Raw genomic sequence first — 18377 nt, 5'->3', positions numbered from 1 at the left:
CAGAACCTAATGAGAGCCACACAAGTCACCCCGTCCTGAATTCCCCTGGATGTCTCGTTTTCATAAATGTACAGGTTTGCTACGTTTCCCAAGGTTCTGGCTGAGCTATGGTCAAAATCCATAGCTAGACACATTTTGAAAAAAGGGTCTGTTTTCCCTGGAAAAATGTGATGTGCCCATGTTACGTTTTGGGCCGTAACCTGTCACGGACACTAGGCCTACCCACACAAGTGAGGTACCATTTTTATTAGGAGACTTGGGAGAATGCTAGGTGGGTGGAAGTTTGTGGCTCAATGCAGATTCCAGAACTTCCCATCACAGAATTAAGAGGAAAATGTGGGTTTTTTTTGCTTTTGACTAAGTTTGAGGTTGGCAAAGGATACTGGGTAACAGAACCTAATGAGAGCCACACAAGTCACCCCATCCTGAATTCCCCTGGATGTCTCGTTTTCATAAATGTACAGGTTTGCTACGTTTCCCAAAGTTCTGGCTGAGCTATGGTCCAAAATCCATAGCTAGACACATTTTCAAAAAAGGGTCAGTTTTCCCTGGAAAAATGTGATGTGCCCATGTTACGTTTTGGGCCGTAACCTGTCACGGACACTAGGCCTACCCACACAAGTGAGGTACCATTTTTATTAGGAGACTTGGGAGAATGCTAGGTGGGTGGAAGTTTGTGGCTCAATGCAGATTCCAGAACTTTCCATCACAGAATTAAGAGGAAAATGTGTTTTTTTTTGCTTTTGACTACGTTTGAGGTTGGCAAAGGATACTGGGTAACAGAACCTAATGAGAGCCACACAAGTCACCCCGTCCTGAATTCCCCTGGATGTCTAGTTTTCAAAAATGTACAGGTTTGCTAGGTTTCCCCAGGTTCCGGCTGAGCTAGGGTCCAAAATCCATGGCTAGACACATTGTGAAAAAAGGGTCAGTTTTCACTGGAAATATGTGATGTGCCCATGTTGTGTTTTGGGCCATTTTCTGTTGCGGGCAATAGGCCTACTCACACAACTGAGGTATCATTTTTATCTGTAGAGTTCAGGGAATGCTAGGTGGGTGGAAGTTTGTGGCTCCATGCAGATTCCAGAACTTTTCCTCACAGAAATGTGAGGAAAATGTGTTTTTGTTTTTACAAAGTTTGAGGTGTGCAAGGGATTCTGGGTAACAAAACCCGGTGAAAGCCACACAAGTCACCCCATCATGTATTCTCCGGGATGTCTAGTTTTAAAAACTGCACAGGTTTGCTAGGTTTACCCAAGTGCCGGCTGATCTAGGGTCCAAAATCCACAGCTAGACACATTGCGAAAAAAGAGTCCGTGTTCACTGGAAAATTAAGATATGCCCATGTTGCGTTTTGCCATTAGCGATAATGGGGTAACCCTGTGTCCCTCAGAACTTGGGTATTTATGATATGCAAAGAATTGGTTCTGTCAGGGAAGTAACAATTCCTTTGCTCAATGCATGTAATACATCCTGAACTTTCAAATTTCAAAAGCATTAATTACAATTTTCATTTTAGAAATTGGTTCAACAACACTTTTCAAGAACCAAACGAGGATAAAAGGGAACACACCATAAAGACAAGATAATTTGGTCAAAATAATGATTGTATTGCTAGAGTATTATTTACAGTGGACACTGAATATTTCCATCACAGAAATGTAAGGAAAATGTTTTTTTTTTTAAACTTTGCAGTGTGCAAGGGATTCTGGGTAACAGAACCTCGTGAGGGCCACACAAGTCACCCCATCATGGATTTCCCTGGATGTCTAATTTTAAAAAATGTACAGGTTTACTAGGTTTCCTTAGGTGCCAGGTGAGCTAGGGTCCAAAATCCACAGCTAGGCAAAAAAAGGTTCCGTTTTGAGTGGAAAAATGTGATGAGCCCAGGTTGCATTTTGGTCTGTTTCCTGCTGCGTGCACTAAGCCAACCCACACACGTGAGGTACCATTTTTATCGGGAGACTTGGGCGAATGCTAAGTGGGTGGAAGTTTGTGGCACCCCATAGATTCCAGAACTTTCCTTCATAGATTTGTGAGGAAATGTGTTTTGTTTTACAAATTTTGAGGTTTGCAAGGGATTTTGTGTAACAGAATGTGGTGGGAGCCACACACATCACCCCATCCAGGTTTCGCCTGGATGTCTAGTTTTAAAAAATGTACATGTTTTCTAGGTTTCCCCAGGTGCTGGCTGAGCTAGGGTCCAAAATCCAGAGCTAGACACATTGCAAACAAAAGGTAAGTTTTCACTGGAAAAATTAGATGTGCCCATGTTGAACTTTGGAACGTTACCTGTTGCGAGCACTAGGCCTACCCACATAGCTGAGGTACCATTTTTATTGAGAGATGTGGGGCAATGCTGGGTGGGTGGATGTTTGTGGCTCTCTGCAGATTCCAGAACTTTCCATCATAGAAATGTGAGGAAAATGTGTTTTGTTTTACAAACTTTATGGTTTGCAAGGGATTCTCGGAAACAGAATGTGTTGAGAGCCACACACGTCACCCCATCCTCCTGGATTCCTCAGGATGTCTAGTTTTAAAAATATACCGGTTTGCTAGGTTTCCCCATGTGCCGGCTGTGCTAGGGTCTAAAATCCAAAGCTAGACACAAAAAAGGGTTTTAGGCCGTTTCCTGTCACAGGCAGTAGGCCTACCCACACAAGTGAGGTACCATTTATATCGGCAGACTTAGGGGAACACAGAATTGTAGAACAAGTGTTATTACCTATTGACTTTTTATGTATTTCTTCCTTCCAAATGTACGACAATGTGTAAGCCCTCTAATTCACATGCTAGTATGGGTACCCACAGTTTCAGAAATGTGAAATAACTACTGCTTCTAAACTCTATATTTTGTTCCCATTTCGGAAATGCAAAGGTGTCCTTGATAACTACTTTTCACTTTTTACCAAATGAATTGCTATATACCGGGTACATAATGAAAACCTATTGCAAGGCGAAGCTCAGTTATTGCCTCTGGGTACCCTGGGTTCTTGGTGAACGTACAAGTCCTATATAACACCACAACCAGAAGGATCCAGTGGACATAACAGTATATTCCTTTAAAAAATCTGCCATATTTAGAAGAAGTTACAGGTGAAAACGTCAGCACAAATGGCTGTCTTTTCAACTTAATTTCAATATTTTTGTTAGTTTCTATAGGAAAACCTTGAAGGATCTACACAAATGACCCCTTGATAAATTCCAAATTTTGTCTACTTTACTGAAATGTATAGCTTTTTGGGATCCATTATTGTTTTCATACCCATTTCTACCACTAACTGGAAGGAGGTTGAAAGCACAAAAAAATAGTAGAATAGTAGAAATAGGCTATGTCCCAGTAAAATGCCAAAAATGTGTAGAAAAAGTCTGCTGGTCCCTGAAAGCTGGGAAGATGGTGATTTCAGCACCACAAACCCTTTGTTGATACCATTTGCAGGGAAAAAAACAGTTGCTTTCTTTTGCAGCACTTTTTCCTCATTTAAAAAAAAAAAAGAAACAAATGTTGCTATATTTTGCTAATTTCTTGGTCTTCTCCAGGGGAATCCACAAACCCTGGGTACCTTTAGAATCCTCAGGGTGTTGAAAGAAAAGTGGAAAAAAGTTACAGGGGCCTAAGTGCAAACTTAGCCAAAAAAAGGCTTAGCACAGCGAGGGTGGGGAGGGGGGCAAGCCCTAGCAGCGAAGGGGATAAACTAGCTGGCGCCCACCTTTACTTTCTATTTATTTACAAGTCGGCGCATGCCGAGCTTTAGCTTCACTCAAGCGTGATGTTGCCACAATTACTACAATAGTAAATAAATAGAAAAAAGCGGGCGGACGCTGCCTTTCATTTCTATGTATTTACTTTTGTAGCAATCGCGGCACACCACGCTTTAGCTTTAAACTTGTGAAACTAAAGCAAGCATGCCGCAAATGGTAACAAAGTAAATAGATTTTTAAAAAGCCGGGTGGCCATCTTTACATAATTGTCAGTTTTCTCTGTTATATTATTGACAATTGCGTAGCGCTCTGACTGCCATTTATATTGTTCTTTGGTTTCCACCAGAGACCGTGTTCTATGTTGTCCTGTAAATTCGCTGCATGTATTTCTCTTCTGATCGGTCTTTTGGTTGGGGAGCACTGTTTTGTTAAAGGAGCTGTGAGTGGATGCTTAAATGTTGCTTCACCAAATGGTTTCAATGATGGACATTGCTTATATATTATTCGCCATACTTAGTCACTGCTGTGCTTTGGAAATTCCAGTTCACTGGCTTTAATCCTCTTGCTCAGGAATTTGTAATGCTCTGTGTACGGACTCTGGCAGCACAATCCCCAGCTCACTGAAACTACTTTAAGGCGTCAAAAAACCTGCATTGCATCCTCAGTCATTGTTTTCCCTGTAAACTTGCAAACGCCATATTTCATCTAATAGAAGCGCACCAGCTTCTGAGGCAAAGGCTTGCATGCTTGTTTTTTCTCTTGGTTTATGGCGTGTTCCGTTTCTCTACATGGGGCGTATCCCCCAATCTTCCTCGTCTCGAGAGACCATCATCTCCGACAGACTTGCTGGCGTGAAGCCTCTCCCTGCAGCTCTGTGTTCCCTGTCAGCCCGCGTTTCTTTTGCCCTATCATTGCATTGCAAGCCCTCGCCACGCCAGGACCACTGCAGCTCTCACTGTTTCCGACACCAGATGGGACCCTGTCTTTGTAAAGGCCGGTCAGTAGGGCGAATCCCTTGCCTCGGTGTATGTTTTGGCGCTTCCTGCTTTCAGCTTTCTCTGGCTGGCAGTATTCTGATCACCTCTAAAAACTGTTGCTGCTGTGTATCTGGACCCTTCTCCTAAGGCCCCTGTAACCAAAAACAATGGTAACAACACTCCTGCCGTCCCAGACCCAGTCATTTAAGTTTTGCTCTCCCGTTACTGTTTCTGCAGCCCCCTCCTGCCCGCACCTTTTCAGGCCTGCCACGTATCATGCATCAGGTGTTAGACTAAAGCATTTCAGTGTGGTGGTCTGCTCTGATCCAGCGAAAAGGCCAGGGCGAATATTTCACAATCAACAAATCTTCAAAAATGGGCCCATGTACACACTCATATTTTCCCTGGCCGACTTTTCCCACTGGGTGGTCAAGTTTATATTCACTTTGATCTTGATTAGTCACTGCCTAACTAATCTTCACAGATCAACACTCTTCCTTTGGTCAATGGACCATTAGTCGAGTAGTTGATAGTGATATTAACAAACTAACTAACTATCTTTACAGATCTTAATAAAATAACCACAAACTCTTGGGTAGGATTCAATGTATTTTATCTAATAACTCAGTCAAAATGAACGCTCCTTTGTACAGATTCACAGTGCAAACTCCATCAACTTTCATGGGAGAGAAAAACTGATTTATCAAATGAATTCAATTCATATACTCGTTCAACAATGCATTAGAAGTGGATAGATGAAGAGATAAAAGACATAATAAATCATACATTTGCAAAAGATATGCAAATTTAATCGAGAAATATATTTACCCAATGGTGAAACGGGAAACCCAACCCACTGGCCTAAGGACTGGAGGAGGTCACCTGATTAGGAGTCAGGAGACAAAGACTATAGGACAGAATCAGGACAGGGAAATACTTACTACGCCTCTCTAAAACCCCGACGCACCGGAGCCCATCCCTCTCTTTCACTCTCTCCCTCCTCGAGATTCTTCCGCAATCTTCAATCTAATCAGGTTGTCTTTCAGAAATGAATCTTTCCAGTCGGTTATCTTCTTTTCAGCAGCAGCTCTCACCTCTCTCTCTCTCTCTCAGCATTTATCGATCGCTCTCATGATGAACATCCACACTAAAAACTTTTTTGTCCTTCTAGTTATGTTTTTTTTGCTCTGCATGTCCCACCCTCAAAAGTTGCAAATATCTGTGGATCATGAACTGTGATTGTGCAGGGGCAGGAGAGTTGTCATCACCTCATGCTGTTATATTCAATTTTCTAATAAACCCCTTTGTTTAATAGACCCTTCCCCTTTAGCTCACCGATCTCTTTCTTTCCCAAACATATTTTGTTGCAAACTAAATATCATTTTATTCAATCTCCATTGACAAATATCATATGTTTCCATGTTCACACAGCTGCTGTCCTTGGTCTTTGGCAGTTATTCATCTTTCCGGGCAAAAGGTCACATTACGTCTCTTTCCGGACAGGCGCAGTACAATTTTTCTTCCAGCGCCATTTTCTTTCATTGCCAAGGTATACCGGCCCAAATGTACACTAGTAATAAAAGAATCATAAACAGATGTTAATTTCTCAAATATGCGATTGTCACTGTTCACCACCCACTTCTACTCTATCCCATGTTAAATTATTTTTCTTTAAGCAAAAGCTTTAGCAGAACTAGTTTATTTTAAAGTTCAGGCAGGCATATGCCAGGCACGCGGTGCCTCAAGACCTAAGGTAAGTAATTCTTGTGCATGCGTGAGAGTCTACCTCTAAAATGAGTTAATCACATGGCTATTTACGTAGGTTCTGGTTTGCACATGTGCAGAAGCATTTTTCGGCCTAAAGCGGTATTTTATCACGCTGAAAATTATTCTTTGTTATTTAAGCGTGCAAAAAGCTCTCTTCCTCGTATGTGAATGTCGTGTGCATGTTATTTTTAACTTATTTTCTATATCTAGAGATTAGTACTTGTTAATGAGGAATTGCTCCGTGCAAGGTCCGTTTTCTTGAATCCTTGCTCCATCAGCATCACTGCACTGAAATGGAAAGTCACACATTTATATAGCGCCTCCTGGGCTCTCAAAACAAACAGAAGCGCTGTAAATTAACACTACAAACAGAAAGCAGACAGCGCCCGGAGTGCGCAGCTTGCAGGCTTGTTTGGGGGGCTGGCTCAACTCGCTCAGGGCTCAGGCAGGTGAGGTTACAATGTAACTAATTCAGCAGCGCCGCGAGATTGCGCAGACCATTTCTGCTGAGTGCTCACTCACTTGCGTCGGACTATTAAGTACCATAATGTGGTGATGCCGTCATCCCCAACTTGTCTGCCACCAAAGTGAGTGCCTCAGCAGACACTGCAACCTGCAGCATGTCCAGCAGCACGGAGGCCATTATCAAATGCCGTGTTGGCACTGTCCTCTACTCGAGGCCTGGACCACGGTCGGAGCTGCTTCAGGGGAAAGTCATCGCAGCAGGGTGGCCCATCAGTCCGAGTCATTGCGGCTACAAGGCGCAGGAGCAGGCTCGTTGGCGGCAGCTGCTGCAAAGTGTCTCATTACTAATCCTAGTTGCTTATGCTGCTGCTCAACTGTTTTCGGCGCAGTCAGTCACAGAGTTGTGGCATGGCTGACATTCCTCATTTTAAGGCGGCTGAGCAATAACTAATTTTTGCTCGAGTGAGGCCGAGCTCCAGCAAAGACAGCACAATGCCGTCGGTTGTGGGGATGTCCATGGCAGACACTCCCAGGATTGTGTCCTCTCTGCCGAAGTCTCCCTTCTCTGGACCTCCCCTCCCCTGCACATTCCTTCTCTCCTACTTTGCATGCTTCTTGAGGTGGCCTTATACACAGCATAAGCGAGGCCACGAGCTGCAAGGCATGTTTCCCACAATCCTAGTGCGCCTTGAAGACTGAGTTGGCAGCTGCAGCCAGGGAACGAGGCCTCCAAAACCACTAAACAAACCCAGGGGTGAGAGGCTCCAGAACACGCAGGCGCCCCACATAGTACTTAAAAGATCAGCAGACAAAGAAAGTGAGAGGAGAACCCAATATAATATCGGGAAGGGAAGCAGTCGGGGAGCCCTTAACACAGAGCACCTGTGAAGGCCAGGCCTCCCAGGGAGCGAGGACAAATTATCCACAAGGGAGGGATGCCCTGAACTAGGGAAGCATGGACTGTCAACTCTTGGAAATGAGAGGTAAAGAGAGAGACAGTGCCTAATTAAAAATATAACAAGCACAGGGGCCCATGGATTTTCTTAGGGGCCCACTGCAGGAGCAGCCGAATGCTGGAGTGCCTAGACTTGTGGATAACTAATGCCTGTTTTTCCACCCCACCCCCCAACACTGCTTGTCTCTATATCGCCCTCTTATAGGTTCATTTTTAGGTCTCGCCTATGTAGCGCGCATGCGCTGCGTAGGCGAGACCTTTAGTCATGGGCACAGCTTTGCTGTCAAAAACGTGCACGCGTTCTATTGCCTTCAATGGCAACACGTGCACGTCTGGAGATTCACTTGCGGGAGCGAGCGGCTGATGCCATATGTTATCAATTATCGCGGCGCCAGCTGCTCACTCCCGCAAGTGAATCGCGCAGGCCCCCTCCTCTCTCCCACTGCTGCCGCGCGAGCTTGTGCTTGTTTTAAATTAATTGAGGGTTTCAGCCATTGTAAGAAGTGATGTATAGTTTGCATTATCTTTCAATTGTAAACTATAAAAATTTTATCATCCTGATATCTATTTTCTCTTTCATTCGTATTTGACAAATGTGGGTCTTGCAAGTCCAAGCCAGCGGTGCCCACCCTGGGGGTGGCAGTGTGCCATCGGGCAGTTCCTTGTGAGTAACTTGGTGCCCCTAAATTTTCCCAGACGGTGCTGCTCGTGGCCCGGATGTCAATTACCTGAATTCACATTAATCGCTTGGCACCACCAATTGGCATTCCACCATGATATGTTAATACAAGGTTGGTTGAAGGCAAAGGCCCGCTAGCAAGGTAGGCAGCCTGCTTGCTATTGTGTGTCTCTAAATTCTTGCTGTTTAATTATTTTATGTTATATGTGGATCTGGATATGACCTTGTGACCCCCGGGCAGACGAGGGGCTGGGGGAGGTCGCTGTCAGCACGATCCTGGGCTTTTCACACTGGCACAGTTATAAAGGTGTCTTTGTGCCTGGTCTGTGAGTATTATGTGCTAGTCTTTATTCTTGCCTTACATTCTGGGACTTGTGGTCTGATGTTATCATACTAATAAATCAATATACAGAATGCCGAGAAAACCAACCTAGCTTGATTGAGCTTCACACACAGGGACTTGGGGAAACTTGAGAACTTGGAGGGTGAATCTGGCATGAGGCCCAGCGGGTACCGCACGCTTCTCCGGCTCCACCCTATCACAATGCGAAGATCAAAGGGTGTCGCGATCCCCTCAAGAGTTCACGGAATTCTCATACAAACCATGGTTCCTTTAAGAGGCGTTTACTTTTTTCCTCGTAGAGCAGGACTTTGCGCTTTCCAGGACTGCCTGGGGGGCCGGCTGGCCATGCGGCAGCAGGTTGGGTGAGCCCTCCCCTCCCCTACCGCCAGTGTATGTTTCCGCTGACGTGCCTCTTCCGAAACCTGGCAAAGAGTGCGCCTACGTCGATCTGAAGACACATACTTACAAATACAACCCTATCTTTCGTTGCTTTCGTTTGTATTGACATCCGAAGGCCTGGGGAGACACAAAAGGTTCCGAATAGATTAAAGGCCGAGTCAACCCTGCTGCATGAGTGAGCACCGCGCCCTGGGCAGGTGCCCCAACCGCGGGGTGACGTCAATAAGGGCACTCAGAAAGGGAGTGGTCTGTAGGGCAGTTATGAGACTCCCTTGAAGGGCAGGGACTCTAAAATGCAGGAAGGCTGTGGGACAGTCACTGACCAATCAAACGGGTGTTACCGGCAGGACTGGGGCAGAGTCCGTCACCTGTCAGGTCGGTGCCTCTGAAAGGTCTGCTGGGGGAGGGCTGAGTCACTGTGCCTCTCACACAGCTGAAGGGCTGGGGCAGAGTCAGTCACCTGTCAGGTCGGTGCCTCTGAAAGGTCTGCGCGGGGGGGGGGGTTCTGAGTCACTGTGCCTCTCTCACAGCTGAAGGGCCGGGGCAGAGTCTCTCTAGTGTCACGCCCACAGGGGCAGTTTATAGCCTTTCAGAGATATCTGCCCACTAAGAAATCTTCCAGTTTTCCTGCAGGCAAGCTTGCACCTGCTTCATGTCAAGCACACCTCCACATAAATCCGTCCCAAGAACCCACAGCAAAGTGCAAACTCCCAGAGGCAGCCCCCCTCCAACCTGCCCAAATCCCCATTACACCATCTCTACAGCCCTGGGGCGCCTCTGTAGCACGGAGAGATACTGTGCAATGTGGACACAAGAAGTACTGCTGTCATCATATTTACATTTCACGCTTTCTGTGCCCGGGTGATGTTCCCACATAGATCAGAGGCAATTACCAGGCTATCTCCTGTTTTGTTGCTGACTAATCTTCTGTGGTTCGCATGGCACTGTAATAATGATAATAATAATGTGCTTTGTGTGTAGCACTTGCTACTGTACTTGTGCCACTTCTTGTCACTGAAATCAGCGCCACTGGAATTATGCAGCAGGAGGGCACCCAAGTCATGGGTTGACTAAATTATGCGGCGAGAAAAAAAGGCATATTATGTGCTATAATGCGTCAATTTTTTTGATACTATTACTTCATTATTTTGTATTTTTTTACAAATGGTAATACTGCCGGGGTAAAGATTTAACCTCATTGGTACAAGTTTAACAAGCAAGTGCAGAAGCAAGCAACCGAAAGATAACCAGTTAACCTCGGCAAAAGGCCTTCCATTGCACGCAAACCGACATTACCACGTTTTAGTAACTTTTCATCCGTTTAAACTAGAAACAACATTTTTTGTTAAAATCTGCAGATTATGCAGCAGATGATGGATTATGTGGCTAATAGGGCAAACCCATAATTATGCTGAAAAAGCTGCAACCACGGAATCGCATAATTCCAGTGGCCATGACTATAATTAAGCAGTGTCACCGTTACCTAATTTAATGGTACTCAATTTACTGACCTCTGAAGGATGGAAGGCTGAGTTTGCCATGCTGGATTCAAACTCACAACCAGTAGATCACTGCATAAATCAGTGACAGGGTTCACCACGGGACTCAAAGGTAGTTGAGTGGATTCACCGCAGGCTGTAGAGATTTTCATATGACACACACGTCTCTTGCTTCAAACCCAATCATGTCTGACTGATCGGCCTCCATCAAAGGATGAAAAAATTAGCACCCAGAAGCAGGGAAAGGAGACCACCTATTTTTTAGGCACCTGCAGCTAATACAATGGGTGTCGCCAAAAGACTTCCCACCCTTTTCTAGAGACACTAGCCCCTGGGTGACTAAACATTTCAGGATAAAAAGCCAGGACCGGCTGGTGGTGTCACACATGATACCAGGCACGGCCGGTATAGGTAAGAATGGTGGGTGGGTGATGGGGTGGAGCAGGAGAGAAGTCGACACATGATGGGATAGGGAAAATAAAATAAATAAATATAACCGCTTATCTTTCGCTCACCCTATCGCAGACTCGGCAATGCGGGGAGCGCAAGGTAATTGGTTTTATTTATTTATTTACCCTATCCTGCCATATGTCAACTCCCCCGCCGCTCTTACCTGTACCAGCCGCGCCTGCATGATACATGACTTGGAGCCTCTTGGCAGGTGTAGGTCATGAGGAGAGCGCTGTTGGTTTGGCGTCGGCTGCTGACATTTTGGCATTGCTTATCTTGTGTGAGAATGTTTTTTGTATACACGACCCACAAGTAGCTGGATATCAGTACTGGGAGGGCTGTTGTCCTTTCAAACGTTCACCTGAGTAAAACAAGCAATGCCTAAAAGGCAAAATATATTATTTTAAATGACTCGTCGTGCCAGTGGTCACTGGCACTGAAGAGCACTGTTTATTGTGCAGGTGTTCACATTGTGCAACAGCATAATGCTGTCACTCACAGTCAGGCAAACCAGTGGCTGGAGTGGGCTGACCCTGTGTCACCTGAAGCATTGCTGTACATTGTGGTGGGCGGAACAGAAATGTGAATGACACTACAGCATACCAATGGATGAAAGGGCAGACTGAAAGCCCCTGTTTATAAGCCTGTATAATATGTATATTTTTATTGAAAAGAAAAGGTTTTGAGAAATGCCAGAAATGATAACAAATAATCCTTCCACGACAAGACCCTCTTGAGACTAGTGAAGACAACCGAATCTCCTTAGAGAAGCTCAGAGGCAAGAGTGGTCTGAGCCAGGCATGTGCCATCTGTTAACACCTGTGCTACCATGCCCATAGTAAGGCTGTAACTCTTGAAGTGCACCAATAACAACAATAGAGAGTTATAACAGAGCTAAATATTGGGGAAAAGGTGTCTTGACTAGCCAGGAGACAGTGCTACAATTCTCCTCTTTACAAGGTTATTACTTTGTATCTACAACTCCCCAGGCTGCACTGCTGAGTCCAAGAGAAACTGCTCTGTGTAGGACATTGAGAGGCAGCACTCCTGGAGTGGAGGTGTGTTACTTTGTATCTAGGACACTCACGGGCAGTACTCCTCGAGTGGAGGTGTGTTACTGTGTGTCTAGGACACTCACGGGCAGTACTCCTCGAGTGGAGGTGTGTTACTTTGTGTCTAGGACACTCACAGGCAGTACTCCTCAAGTGGAGGTGTGTTACTTTGTGTCTAGGACACTTACAGGCAGTAGTACTGGACTGGAGGTGCGTTACTTTGTGTCTAGAACACTCACGGGCAGTGGTCCTGGACTGGAGGTGTGTTACTTTTAGTCTAGGACACTTTAGGCAGTACTCCTGGAGTGGAGGTGTGTTACCTTGTGTCTAGGACACTCACAGACAGTATTCCTGGAGTGAAGGTGTGTTACTTTGTGTCTAGGACACTCACAAGCAGCACTTCTGGAGTGGAGGTGTGTTATGTTGTGTCTAGGACACTCAGAGGCAATAGTCCTGGAGTGAAGGTGTATTACTTTGTATCTAAGACACTCACGGGCAGTACTCCTCGAGTGGAGGTGTGTTACTGTGTGTCTAGGACACTCATGGGCAGTACTCCTCGAGTGGAGGTGTGTTACTGTGTGTCTAGGGCACTTACAGCCAGTACTCCTAGAGTGGAGATGTGTTACTTTGTGTCTAGGACACTCACAGGCAGTACTCCTCGAGTGGAGGTGTGTTACTTTGTGTCTAGGACACTCACAGGCAGTACTCCTCAAGTGGAGATGTGTTACTTTGTGTCTAGGACACTCACAGGCAGTAGTACTGGACTGGAGGTGTGTTACTTTGTGTCTAGAACACTCACGGGCAGTGGTCCTGGACTGGAGGTGTGTTACTTTGTGTCTAGGACACCCACAGCCAGTATTCCTGGAGTGAAGGTGTGTTACTTTGTGTCTAGGACAGTCACAGGCAGTACTTCTGGAGTGGAGGTGTATTATGTTGTGTCTAGGACACTCATAGGCAGTAGTCCTGGAGTGAAGGTGTGTTACTTTGTTTCTAGGACACTTTAGGCAGTACTCCTGGAGTGGAGGTGTGTTACTTTGTGTCTAGGACACTCGCAGACAGTATTCCTGGAGTGAAGGTGTGTTACTTTGTGTCTAGGACACTCACAGGCAGTACTTCTGGAGTGGAGGTGTGTTATGTTGTGTCTAGGACACTCACAGGCAGTGGTTCTGGAGTGGAGGTGTGTTATGTTGTGTCTAGGACACTCACAGGCAGTAGTTCTGGAGTGGAGGTGTGTTATGTTGTGTCTAGGACACTCACAGGCAGTACTCTTGAACTGGAGGTGTGTTACTTTGTGTCTATGACACTCACAGGTAGTAGTACTGGAGTGGAGTTGTGTTACTTTCTGTCTAGGATACTCACAGGCAGTAGTCCTGGAGAAAAGGTGTGTTACTTTGTGTCTAGGACACTTTAGGCAGTACTCCTAGAGTGGAGGTGTGTTACTTTGTGTCTAATTCCTCTCCCCTTATTTTATGGCATAAAGTCTGGACCAATGAAGAGACCCCATTTAATAGGGAAATTATCACAGACTGTCTAAAACTGACAGAGGTCAGGAACATTAAGTGGTTGAATTATGTCAAAAGGTTGTCCACTGACATCGGGCACCCGGAATTTTTTGTCGACCCACCAACCTTAACTAACATATCAAAAGTCGAGTTAAAGCGACTTGTTCTAAATCACCTGTGCCACAAACGCTGGTTCTTAGAAAAACAGAAGATTACAATTGCTGATTATCAAAATTTGATTACTATGAGTGGCATTCAGCAATATCTACTATTAGAACCATCACCATTTACCAGCATGCTCCTGACCCGTTTCCGCACTAACACCTTTTTTAGACTTCTAACCTTCCCCAACCCAAATTGCTGGTCCAACGACTTACAGAAATGCCCCTGTGATGGCCTTTCGATTCAATCTAACATTCATTGCATCCTATTTTGTAGATTTTATCAATTGCCAAGGACCATTTTTTTAAAACCATTGCTCAAATCTTGGGGTTTACGCTCATGCAAACCGGCATACAACAAATTAAAAACTCTGGAAACCCCTTTAGTCCTGGCAGCCATGTCATCTTACCTGAAAATGACGATGAGGTTGAGGTCATCAATGCAGACCTAAGCGGACTTATATCTTGAGGCCTGAGTGTATCTATTTTTTTTTTTTCATTTCTATGAATCTAATCATGTTACAAATTGAATGTAATTTTAATTGTTTTTAATGGACTTTTTATATGTATGTACTTTTTTGATATTGTTTTTACATATCGAATAAAGTTCAATATCTATCTATCTATCACAGGCAGTAGTCCTGGAGAAAAGGTGTGTTACTTTGTGTCTAGGACACTTTAGGCAGTACTCCTAGAGTGGAGGTGTGTTACTTTGTGTCTACGACACTCACAGACAGTATTCCTGGAGTGAAGGTGTGTTCCTTTGTGTCTAGGACACTTACAGGCAGTACTTCTGGAGTGGAGGTGTATTATGTTGTGTCTAGGACACTCACAGGCAGTAGTCCTGGGTGGAGGTGTGTTACTTTGTGTCTAGGACACTGTAGGCAGTACTCCTGGAGTGAAGGTGTGTTACTTTGTGTCTAGGACACTGACAGGCTGTACTCCTGGAGTGGAGGTGTGTTACTTTGTGTCTAGAACACTCACAGGCAGTGCTCCTGGAGTGGAGGTGTGTTATGTTGTGTCTAGGACACTCACAGGCAGTAGTTCTGGAGTGGAGGTGTGTTACTTTGTGTCTAGGACACTCACAGGCAGTACTTCTGGAGTGGAGGTGTGTTATGTTGTGTCTAGGACACTCACAGGCAGTAGTCCTGGAGTGGAGGTGTGTTACTTTGTGTCTAGGACACTTTAGGCAGTACTCCTGGAGTGGAGGTGTGTTACTTTGTATCTAGAACACTCACAGGCTGTACTCCTGTAGTGGAGGTGTGTTACTTTGTGTCTAGGACACTCACAGGCAGTACTCCTGTAGTGGAGGTGTGTTATGTTGTGTCTAGGACACTCACAGGGAGTAGTCCTGGAGTGGATGTGTGTTATGTTGTGTCTAGGACACTCACAGGCAGTAGTCCTGGAGTGGAGGTGTGCTACTTTATGTGTAGGACACTCACAGGCAGTAGTCCTGGAGTGGAGGTGTGTTATGTCGTGTCTAGGACACTCACAGGCAGTAGTCCTGGAGTGGAGGTGTGTTATGTTGTGTCTAGGACACTCACAGGCAGTAGTCCTGGAGTGGAGGTGTGTTATGTTGTGTCTAGGACACTCACAGGCAGTAGTACTGGACTGGAGGTGCGTTACTTTATGTGTAGGACACTCACTGGCAGTACTGCGAGGGCAGAGGGATGTGCTGTGTGTGATTAGACACTATTATGCACTGATAGTAAGGGAGTGCTGTGATAACGCTTTCTTTTTGCAGCATTACTGCAAGGGTGCACGGGCCCTGTGCGTTGTTGTACTGGTATGCAATAATAATGTGCACGCACAGGAAGTTGCTCAGTGCTATGCACGAATGCTGTGGGTTTTACTGTGATTATACACTACGAAGCAATACGCCTGTACTGTGAGAGTACAAGCGTATTGTTTTACTCTATTATACTGTAATACTGGGAGGATGGAGAATTGTTCCTTAGTGCAATGATACCCTGTGATACAAAATGATTGCATTTGTGGAGGGACCATGCTTTGTGCAGTGGTATAATATTGTGCACTACTAGTGCAAGGGTGGTGATCTATTGCTTCTTGTTACGGTGACTAATACACATGACCACTGTGAGGGTAAATAGAGGATGCCTGGTTTGATGGTGTACAAATCATTCCCCGGTGCGTCCTTGTGTTGTACTTGTGTGACTTTGTGGCCACTTGTTGCTGTATTGTTCAACTGTGACTCTTGTGGATCCCCTCATGTGCCTCGTGTATACATTGTCGCGTGACATTTGTGGCGTTCGGGTCTAGCTGGCCCTGTATAGAACCCAGAACAATAATAATAATGAAAGAGGGAGAGGAGTTGGCCTAACGGCTAGGGCGTCCGACCTTGAATCTGGGGAACTGGGTTCGAGTCCCGGCAATGACGCTGAACATCCTGTGATTCTGGGCAAATCACTTAATCTCCCCGTGCCCAACAAAATTAATGTGTCCACATGTAGTGCAACTGGTGCTATGTAAAGCGTTCTGATACCCAATTCGGGTCAAGTTCAGGCTATATAACACTCTGTGTAAAATGAAAAAAAAGAAAAATGCCTTCTTTTCAAAGTTTCACATACTATAAATGAGGCTCATTTTCATTATTTCTCCATGCGTCGTTGTGTTATACTTGTGTGACTTTATGGGCACTTAATGCTATATTGTTCACTGTGACTCTTGTGAATCCCTTCATGTACCTCTTGTAAACGTCATGGCATAACATGTAAAGCGTTCTGATACCTTCGGGTCTAGCTTGCGCTATATGAAACTCAAAATAATAATAATTATCATTTTATGCTAATGTTATTGGTAGGTCTTAGGAGAGGCTCAACACCTCAATGTCAGCCATAATTAGCATTCATCCCTTTCCCCCAACCCCACCCCCACACAGCTTCCTCCTTCAGTTTCATTTTACTGTCTCTGCTTCATCATCAGTGCCTGTGGAAACATTGCAAACATAACAAGCATTTGCAATGCAATAGGTCTCGCATTTGCAAAACTTTCAGCTACTAGCATTGTAAATGACAAAGCTTTTATCTATGTGATGATTTTAAAAACAGATAAAGAAATGGCAATGTCATTTTACAATGCCAATAGCTTAAAATTTTGCAAATGCGAGACCTATTGCATTGCAAATGCTTGTTGTTTATGCTTTCACCTTTTTTACAGTTTTCCTATTTCTTCTTCTTTTTCCTCCTTTATCTCGTACTCCGTCTGAATAATGAAAAATGTGTCCCATTCCTCTAAAAAAAGAGAAGGACACCATGTTTACAATCCAAGGCTTTCGTTGTTGGTATCTTTGTTTTCAAGTGTGTTTATCCAAAGTTTTATCATTTGGCAAAGCCCTGAGAGCATCCTGCTTGATTTTTTCACTTGGATTAATACCTGCGACCCCAATTTGTCTTTTACTAACTCCTTTAATAAGGATGTGATGGTATTTCTTGATGTGTTGGTAACAAAGGTGGAAGGCTTTTTACTGACTAAAACTTACTACAAACCCACAACAAAAAACAATTTATTAACCTTCTTCAGTTTCCACCCAAGACCCCTATGAGAAAATCTGCCTTACGGGCAATATCTGCGTATACGACGCAATTGCAGTAAGGTAGAGGATTTCCGTGAACAGTCTAATGATCTGACGCAGAAATTGCGAGACAGAAGTTATCCGGAACGGATATTGAAAAACAGCCGCAAGAGAGCCAGAAATCAACCGAGGGAGGTACTTCTGGAAGATGCATGTAGGCAAGATGCAGGGATTCCACTTACTTGCGTTACTACGTACAATGTAGCATCTAATGCCGTTTCTAATTCCATTAGGAAACATTGGCGGATTCTCGAAAGTAATAATATCAAATGGGAGAAACCGCTATTTTCATTTAGAAAGGCAAGAAGTTTAAAAGATTCCTTGGTCCATACCAGACCAAAGTGTACTAGTAGCCATGAAGACGCATCTGTGCTGAATGCTTGGGGTTTACCACCCATTATTGGACACTTCCCATGTGGCTCATGCAGTGTGTGTCATCTTACCTCTGCCTCTAAGATATTACATCTAGAGGAAGGCAAAATATGGACCCAACGTGCCCATACCAATTGTAACACAATGAACGTGGTGTATTTGATTACGTGTCCTTGTTCATCGAAGTATGTGGGTATGACTACCCGCAAGTTCAAACAACATATCTGTGAACATTGGAGTAAAGTTCGCTGTATGAGAAATACAACTAAATTGATCGATCATTTCCTGCGGCATAACCATACTCCCGATGATTTACAGTGGACCATCATTGAGCACATCAAATCTGGGATAAAATCGCCGAATTTACTGTTCGAAAAAGAACAACGATGGATTTATCATTTATCTTCCCATTCTATTGGGTTGAACGATAATATTCCTTGGGGAACAGGAATGAGGCGCAGC

Source organism: Triturus cristatus, chromosome 9 (assembly GCF_964204655.1).
Source record: "Triturus cristatus chromosome 9, aTriCri1.1, whole genome shotgun sequence".
NCBI lineage: Eukaryota > Metazoa > Chordata > Amphibia > Caudata > Salamandridae > Triturus > Triturus cristatus.
This window is presented reverse-complemented; position numbering follows the sequence as displayed.